This window comes from Littorina saxatilis, unplaced genomic scaffold, assembly GCF_037325665.1.
Source record: "Littorina saxatilis isolate snail1 unplaced genomic scaffold, US_GU_Lsax_2.0 scaffold_1619, whole genome shotgun sequence".
Taxonomy (NCBI): Eukaryota; Metazoa; Mollusca; class Gastropoda; order Littorinimorpha; family Littorinidae; genus Littorina; species Littorina saxatilis.
The window spans coordinates 15,234-23,475 of record NW_027127905.1 but is presented as its reverse complement, the minus strand read 5'-3'; the positions used below and the strand labels follow the sequence as shown (position 1 = coordinate 23,475).

The window sequence follows — 8,242 nt, the reverse complement described above, 5'->3', positions numbered from 1 at the left end:
GTGTCCAAATGCAGAGATACTTGATATCCAGATACAAGGAACATCCCGTCCCATGTAAACGGTTTAATTCACCATCTCAGACCCGGTCAGACAAGTCTTGTTTTGTACAATGGACAAGCACATCCCTCCGCTTTGTCTCATACCATAACTACACTGCCTAGGTGCTCTATATGCACAGTCGGAATTGTTTGGATCATTTGATTTTTGTAAAAGCCACTAGCTGCTTCATCAGAACTCAATTCATTTAAAAAAGTCCAACTCCAATTTTTTTCTTAACCGACAAATGTCAAGGAAAGACCCAAACTACCCCTTTCAAATGTTACATTTCAACAGCGTCCGCCCTTTGACACCCCACCAGGCCAGCCCCTGTACCCTTACCTCTTATGGGAAGCACCTACCCCTGTACCCTAACCTCTTATGGGAAGCACCTACCCCTGTATCCTTACCTGTTATGGGAAGCACCTACCCCTGTATCCTTACCTGTTATGGGAAGCACCTGCCCCTGTATCCTTACCTCTTATGGGAAGCACCTACCCCTGTATCCTTACCTCTTATGGGAAGCACCTACCCCTGTATCCTTACCTCTTATGGGAAGCACCTGCCCCTGTATCCTTACCTGTTATGGGAAGCACCTACCCCTGTATCCTTACCTCTTATGGGAAGCACCTACCCCTGTATCCTTACCTCGTATGGGAAGCACCTACCCCTGTACCCTTACCTCTTATTGGGAGCACCTACCCCTCATACACTTGGTCTAGCTCTGTCCTGGTTAATAATTATCCTGCATGTCACTTACACTCGAACACTCTGCTAGTCAGAGCAGACAAAACTTATCAAAATGTGTGTATTTGTTTATTTGGTGTTCAACGTCGTTTTCAACCACGAAGGTTATATCGCGACGGCTTATCAAAATAATAAGTGCACAAAATAATTGTAAGGAAAGGCCTCTCAATGGAGATAATCACCAGGTCACAAACATTCAACATCCGTACACAGCCTGATGTACACTACAGGATCAGTGTACCAAAGTGTTCGTCGTCTGTTGTCTAGTACAAGATCAGACTTCCAAAAGTTTGTTGTTGAAAATAGTATCATGTTTTGTTCTTCTGCGATGGCTGTATTATTTTTGTTAGGCCAAAAAAAAAATAGGTGTGGTTACGGTAACATAGCCAAAAAAAATAGGGTAGGTAGGTAGGAAATCACTTTTTTTTTTTTTAACTTTTTTTTCTAATGTGTACAAATTAAACATGTACTTGACAGGGAAATAAGTGTGCGACTCGGGCGCTTTCGCTTTCATTGCGTTTTTTGCACTCTTTTTTTTATTTTTTTTTTTGGACAAATGTAATAAAAAGTTATAGGATCGGCCCCTAAAAATAGGGTAGGTCGGGTTACCGTAACCACACCTATTTTTTTTTAGGCCTTATTAAATCTTCGTCAAGTCTTACAGACTCAGCATGACATATGAGGGAAAGAGTGTCACATGAGTGTAAACTATGTTTTGAGTAATCAAATGACATTGTCGAGGCATGTTATTTTGCAAACAAAGCATATCGCTTACCAACAAGAGCAGAAACTATCGTCAAGGTATCTCGATGCGCAGACAGATATTGGAACCGTTGAGAAGAGAGCAAAGGAACGAGAGAAGGGGGGGGGGGGGGGGCGTGAGATATGGAGGATGTTTTTTGTTTTTGTGTATGATGATGGCCGTCTGTTTATCCGGATATTAAGGGGGAGGGGAAGAGAGAGAGAGAGAGAGAGAGAGAGAGAGAGAGAGAGAGAGAGAGAGAGAGACAGAGACAGAGACAGAGAGAGAGAGAGAGAGAGAGAGAGAGAGAGAGAGAGAGAGAGAGAGAGAGAGAGAGAGAGAGCATAATAAACTTTATTTAGGAAGATACAGGTTTAAGGCAAAGTGCCTTGTCTAACAATCTGACATTACACAAATATCATGTAATGCCTCACGCTTTCCTTCTTTGCCACTTCTAAAGCAAACGTGTGCAAGAGTGTATGTTACACGCTTTGGAGCATGGCAAGAACGGATTTAAACTCGAAATCGTCCCTCCAAAAGCCCCAAAATGCACACACGACTTTCATTTCTCCTGCTGTTATCGTTTCTTCTCTTTACAAATTCTTCAACGCTGGGAATACTGAAAACGGCATCCCAGACGACAGTACTGTTTCCATACGCGAATTTAGCTGCCCTTGGAAAGTGGCTCGCTCACGAGGCCTGTTAGTCTGAATCTAGAAGGACAGAGTTGTGAACATGGATGACAAAGTTCCCGAAAAGAACAAACATTTCGCGGATGCAGACACAGACAGACGTCATGAAGAAAGCGATGCTTCAAAATATACTGACTGTGACGATGACTGTGACGTCATTCACATATACCGAGACGTCATCCATAGTTGTTCGGTCACTTCCGTCAAAAAGTAGATATCTCCACAATGGCTGCTCCTGTGTTTAGGTTTGTCAAGCGTGAGTACGCAAAACGTGTTTGAGCTCTCCTCTGTTGAAGCTGTGAGACATAAATGCTACTCCGGCTTGGCCAGGTGACAGAGTTTTCTTCCACACTCGATTAGCTGATGTCTAACTCAGCCTGACGACTTCGTTAGACAATCAACGTAATCTCGTGTGGAAGAAAACGTCTGTCACACGACCAAGTCTGAATAGCAGGTACTATTCCCTGCAGAATCAAACAAATAAGGATACTAACAAGAGGCGAAGCCTTCAAGGCTCACGTAAGAAATAGACAAACAGTAACACAAACTCAATCACTCCGTCACACATACACACACACACACAGTAAGCATAGGTGACACTGTGCAAGAAAGCGAGACACTAGATCTAGATCTGTCTGTCTAGATCTGCATGTAGCCTACTTACAGACACGACTGCCAAATAGTCTCGGCCCGCTCAAAATAACAATGACCGAGACATTCCTTCGCGTGACGTCTAACCCTCTTACGCCATAATGTGACGTCTTCAAATGACGAAATGTTAAAGTTTCTACCACAGACATACACACGCACGCACATACGCACGCACGCACGCACAGACAGACAAAGTTACGATCGCATAGGCTACACTTCGTGAGCCAACAATGGATTCATGATTATGTCGATGTCGCAAATCTTGACACCGCAGACACAACCGCATAGATTAATACATTCTTGTCCATTTATGTATTGTAAGAATTCGCGTCAAAAGTAAATGTTAAATGTGCTGTGCCACAGATTAATGTACAGTTAAACATACAGATACCAAGTGTGTTATATAATGTTATTGTTTATCGATTAAAAGGGCACGCTTAAGCGTCTTCCCAAAAGTCAAAAAAAAAAAAAAAGAATAATAAAAATGCGAATGCAATCTGAATTATTTCTTTAGACAAAACGATGGCATCTTTCACGAAAAAACATCAATATTAACGTTATCCAATACACTTGCAATATCATTGTACACACAAATGAATGGCACGGTTGGCCTAGTGGTAAGGCGTCCGCCCCGTGATCGGGATGTCGTGGGTTCGAACCCTAAGATATACCTAAGACTTTAAAATTGGCAATCTAGTGGCTGCTCCGCCTGGCGTCTGGCATTATGGGGTTAGTGCTAGGACTGGTTGGTCCGGTGTCAGAATAATGTGACTGGGTGAGACATGAAGCCTGTGCTGCGACTTCTGTCTTGTGTGTGGCGCACGTTATATGTCAAAGCAGCACCGCCCTGATATGGCCCTTCGTGGTCGGCTGGGCGTTAAGCAAACAAACAAACACAAATGAATGAAATACTACAAGTAGACATCACTGTTCATTGGCTCTATCGATGCCCGTTTTTTTAACCGCTTGCTTCCCTTTATATGATAAACCGTTCATAGATCGTCATTCTCCCGAACTAACTCCTTAGTATGTCATCGAGAATAGAGGATTTTGGGTAGTGAAATCCTGTCATGCAATGACGTCAGCGCATTTCGGCGATTTGTCAATGCACTTCCTAGCAATAATGTTGGTCACGCTTGAAATTATCGCTACTTCATATTGCTTTCCAAACTTTTACGAAGTGACCGGTAGCATAGGGTCAGTTATTAACTGAACTTGCCTCGAACAGTGAGATAACGTGAACAGTACACAAATACGAACGCTCGAGAACTCAAGTGTCATATTTGAAGTTAAAATCTCCCACGCCTACAGTGCGACAGAATAGCTCAGATGGTACAGCGCTCGATTATTTGCTAGTCATTACTTTTGTGGTCCAGGGTTCGATCCGCTTCGACGGCAATTTGTGTTTTTTTCTGAACTTGTAATTCTTGTATTTTATTTATTTGCTTCATTCCAAACGTTTTGGATGATGTAATGAATCGAAATAATCAAAACGTTGCATCATTATTGAGTACTTTCAGCGGGACAATTTCCCCAGAATTTCCCATTATACTCTTTATCATAACCTCGGCTTTGATGAAAATGTAATGCCTTATTGGTAACACCGCGACTTCATGTAATGATAATAACAAGAAAACGTACAAATCACAAATACGAACGGGGCAACCGACTAGTCGACAAAAGCTCGTTCGCGAACCCGGACACGTGGAAGGTATATGGCATTCCGTTTGTCAAATAATTATTTGGATACTTTTTCATGTTTTTTTCACCAGTTTTAGCTAAATAATCATTATTTAGAAGCTCATGTGCTAAATAAGTAATTGTTTATAAACAATGTAAAACAATTCTAAATATTTTTTTGTTTACGTAAACAATTCATTATTTACCTAAACAATTCATTGTTTACGTAAATAATTCATTGTTTACGTAAATAATGATTTATTTACGTAAACAATATATTATTTAGACTTATATTACATTGTTTATAAAGAATCAGCAATGTTGCTAAATAAATCATTATTTACGTAAACAATGAATTATTTACGTAAACAATGAATTGTTTAGCCAACACATTTTCCATTATTTAGGGGTTTCTAGGATTCGCTTCTGAACTAAGTTTTATGTCTTTCAGTGATTACTATAATTGAATACAAGGTCTCTCCACACACTCTTATCTTAAAATAGCTGTTGTTTGGATATTATTTTATTTATTTTACAAGCCGAGTACGAAAATAACTGATCTCATACACAGTCAACGGTCAAGGTCAATTAAGGTGTTTCCCTGCCGGGAGTGTTTAGTGTTTGCATTTTCTTGCTGGAAGTTGTTGAAACACAGTTTTTTTCCCCTTATGTTCTCTGTTCTGTTTATGTCCCAACAACATGCCTGTCTTTCCATTTCTCTTCCTTTCATCGTTTCATTTCAAAGAGAAAAGTAAAAACAGCTGTGAACCGTTGAAAAACGGGAAACAATGCCTCCGACGCGTTCCGAGAAGAATCTGGAGTGACTTCCCTTGCCTCATGCACAGGCCTCATGCAAAACATTGCGATCGGGCGAGAAGCGAAAATATTCTGAGCGATTGTTACCAGAGGAGAGGCGGCGATACCACCAGAAGATTTTGGAGATTGACGGGAATGATCCGTATGACATTCTCAACCAGGTGCTGGTCAGCAAATCCGGACGATCTGCCAGAGCTGAGTTACATCAACATCGTAAATTATTTTGTGCTTGGCAAGAGTGCATACAGATACACATGTGAGCAGCTGAAAAGCTTACAACAGTTTGGATTCCTACCGACTTTTTGTCTCTGGCTGGGTGAGGGATGTCAAGTGCTACAGCCCAGAACTCTGTCATTTCTGCAAAGGTAAGAATGTGCTTTCAGTTTATAATGAATGAACGTGAGTGTTCTCTGTCTTGTGTTGCTGATATCACAAGTTGCAGTTCAGGATATTGTGTTGAGGCTTTGTCTTTGATATATTCTTCGCTTCAGTTTGTATTCTGGACTACGACAAAAGCTGTAGATAGTCTTGAATATATTTATATTTTGAAATAGCTTGCAAAATATTATATAAATTTATAATGAGCTTCATGTTCATATTCAGTTAAAAATCTGTTGTTTACTTTTCATTGTTAAGGTTATTGTAAAGCACATTATGTGCGTCTTAGAGTTATATTCATTCGATTGACCTAGCTGAATGCTGATTTGTGCGACCTTCAATTTATTTTTCAGATTCTTCATTCACAACGCCTTAATGAACCAGCACTTTCTCCTTGGATCATCGCCACTTCTGATGGCAACATACTGGCAGCACACTGTACCTGCATGGCCGGAGTTGGAGAAACCGGCATGGCCGGAGTTGGAGAAACCTGCACACACGTCCCTTCACCTTCAAGGAGTCAGCTGTTGAGTGTGCTGTGGCAGACCGCCATTTCTGTTTGGAATCTAACAGTGAGGGGATGCTTTGTCTGCGCAAAGACCACCCATACTTTAGTCAAGTACAGTGCCAGATTGTTATGACCAGTTCCTCCTACTGCGATTTCATGGTGTGGACTACTGTGGATAAAGTTATTGTCCGAGTATTGCCTGACTGTGATTTTTGGGCAATGTGTGTGGAGAAAGCTTTGAAAGTGTTCAGACTCGCAGTTCTTCCAGAGCTAGTTGGAAACTGGCTGGCCAGAGAAGCTGAGCCTCTACAAGCAGTGGATGTGAACCAGGAGCAGCTGCAAACACCAGCCGTAAAACGCAGCAAGAAACAATGACAATACCAGACTCATTTGCTCATGTGTGTGGAAAAAACAAACATCATGTATGACTGTACACACAGAAAGTGGCAGTAGTAAAGTTGTAGAGAGGGAGAGAATACATCGAACGCAGAAGAAGAGAGGGAGAGAAAAGAGAGCATGTAATGTTTTAAATCACAGTTCACACTCACAGAGAAGTCATCAATTGTTCCATTCTTGTTTCATTTTATTCTTAAACTTAAAGTAAAATCATGCACAGATGTAGACATACATTTTGTTTAGCGACCACAATACAAAATCAAGTGCTACAAGTATAAATTATGATGCATACAGGACCTTATTTTGTGATTGTTTTACATCCACTGCTGTGAATAACAAAGAATCATGAGCAGTTTGATTATCAACTTATTCAGCCAGGTATATTGTTCATTCTCCTTGTTCAATGTTTCCAGTGACACGGATTGGCTGCTTGATTTAGGGAACAAATAAGAGTGTGTGGTCCAGCGTAGTTCTGCATCAGTACAGTCAAGTAATACAGTGTTTAAATTGGCAGTGGAACTGAAAGTTAGTTTCTATTATCAACTAGTTCTGTTTTGATGACAACAAAATTGAACACATTTATTTCTGCAAAAAAGCGCACAGGTCTATTGATCATAATGAATAGTTAATGACTCACATACCCACAGTATGTTATTTCAATTTTGAACATTTAGTGAAAGTGTTCTCTTCACTTTGGCTTCATACCTGCAATACTGGTAGTGGTATGTTCAGTGTTGCTTGCAGTTGCATGTTATTGGTAGTTTAAATGTGTGCTCGCATTTCAAGTGTAGGCCATTTAATTTTTCAATGCTCCTTATCTTGTTTCCTGTGTAGAGCTATTTTGAGGTTAATCAGCATAATTCAACCTTTGTCAGTTGTGTCAATACATGTCACATTTATGCAAAATGATTTCAAAGTGTATGTTAAAGTGGTGTGTGTGTGTGTGTGTGTGTGTGTGTGTGTGTGTGTGTGTGTGTGTGTGTGTGTGTGTGTGTGTGTGTGATAGAAAGAGTGAAATCTGCTCTTGAATTGGAAGGAAATAGCAGCAGGTCAGATCATATACACATGTATATTCAAATTCAAGATTCCATCCAGTGAAAACATGATAACAGAAAAACTGTTGCTTCTGCTCATGTGAGACACCTGAATCAGATACAATACACCACAGTTTAATTAACACATTCTTTAAACAATGCCTTCATCTTCAAATTCAAGATTCCGTCCAGTGAAAACATAACAGAAAGACTATTGCTGCTGCTCATGCGAGACATCAGAATCAGATACAATACACCACAGTTTAATTAACATATTCTCTAGTCTAAACAATGCCTTCAGTTCACATGGGTGAAACTGATCAGAATTGAAAATAAGGAAAATGAGGCCGGGGTCCAGGGGCCGCCCAAGCCCTGGTGGGGTGCAGGGCAGGGGCGGATCAGTTCATTTTATGGGGGGGTTTCCCAAAAGTATATTGTGAAGATATGGGTGTGAAGGCGCGAAGCGCCTAGCTTGCTAGGGGGGTCCGGGGGCATGCAAAGGATGCAAAATGGTGCAATCTGGTGCATTCTGAGGATGATCATTACCAGTTTCAGGCAGCAG

At 40.9% G+C, this 8,242-nt stretch overlaps 1 long non-coding RNA gene across 1 annotated transcript; it reads left to right on the top strand.

The window, feature by feature from the left end:
• Window positions 1-4,600: 4,600 nt before the first annotated feature.
• LOC138956267 (uncharacterized) lies at window positions 4,601-7,555 on the top strand. Its single transcript, XR_011452572.1, has 2 exons — window positions 4,601-5,729; window positions 6,096-7,555. It is a non-coding gene; the product is annotated as an uncharacterized lncRNA (long non-coding RNA).
• The last annotated feature ends 687 nt before the right edge of the window (window positions 7,556-8,242 follow it).